General features: G+C 38.4%; 1 protein-coding gene across 1 annotated transcript in view; it reads right to left on the reverse strand.

Moving 5' to 3' along the window:
* The window catches only part of Sf3b3 (splicing factor 3b subunit 3), a 56063-nt gene that overhangs the window by 5857 nt on the left and 49051 nt on the right, over positions 1-1155 (reverse strand). The gene's annotated exons all lie outside the window — the stretch shown is intronic.

Here is a 1155-nt window from a genome sequence, read left to right on the forward strand (position 1 = left end):
TGTATAAAGAAAAAAGGAAAAAACAAAATAATTCTCCAAAGCATAAAAATTTGCTCCTTAATAATTAGTAGACGTGAAAAACATTAACATTGAAATCTACCTGATGACTTTATATCCATGCTCAGATACCAAGGAGCTCAGAAAGTAACTAGTAATAATCAAATATAGAGAGATTAAAAACACATGTGCATCTTAGTGTCAATTGTATTAAAAATGAATTTTTCTGTATGAAAATATTGTAATAATGAAATGGAGATCTTTTTCAAAGTTTAAAACCTCATTTAATTTTATGTCTTATAAGGGTTATACTGAGTTCAATATTGTATAACTGTATTAATTTAACTGTGAACCTCAAAATTTACAGCTAATTTTGAAAGAGAAGCATCTTTGCTCTGGAAATTGTTATTGAATATGTTAATGCTGTTGTAATGAAATGCTTCTTCTAATTATATGGTTATTAAATAAATAATTTAAAAAAATTTATGTATGTATTTGTGTGGCATGTGCCACAGGGCATGTGTGGACAACATCTGGGAGTCAGTTCTCTCCTTCCATCACGTGGGTCCTGAAGATCCAACTCGGGTAGTCTAAATTTGACGGCAAGTGCCTTAATCAGCTTAAGATCCACCTGCTCTTGCCTCCCAAGTGCTGGAACGAAAGGAATGCACCAAGCCCACCCAGCTCCTTGGCTTTTTTTTTTCCTGATCTTTTGGAGACAGGGTCTCCTTGTAGGCCCCCGGCTGACCTGGACTCACTATGGAGACCAAGCTGGCCTCAAATTCAGAGATCTGCCTGCCTCTGCCTGCCAAGTGCTAGGATTAAAGGCATGTACCACTATGCCTGGCCTTTTAAATTTTTTTCATTTTATGTGTACAAGCATACTGCCTGATGTGTCTAAGTGTACCCATGTAGTGCAATGCCCATGGAGGTCTAATTTTTTTCATTTTATGTGTACAAGCATACTACTGCCTGATGTGTCTAAGTGTACCCATGTAGTGCAATGCCCATGGAGGTCAGAGGACATCAGATCCCCTGGAACTGGAGTTATGGATGGTTGCTAGCCACCATGTGGGGTGCTGGGAATTGAACCCAGGTCCTCTGTAAGAGCAGTCAATGCTCTTAACCACTGAGCCATTTCTCCAGCTCCCTTATTTA

Source organism: Nannospalax galili, unplaced genomic scaffold, assembly GCF_000622305.1.
Source record: "Nannospalax galili isolate Female #2095 unplaced genomic scaffold, S.galili_v1.0 scaffold56, whole genome shotgun sequence".
NCBI lineage: Eukaryota > Metazoa > Chordata > Mammalia > Rodentia > Spalacidae > Nannospalax > Nannospalax galili.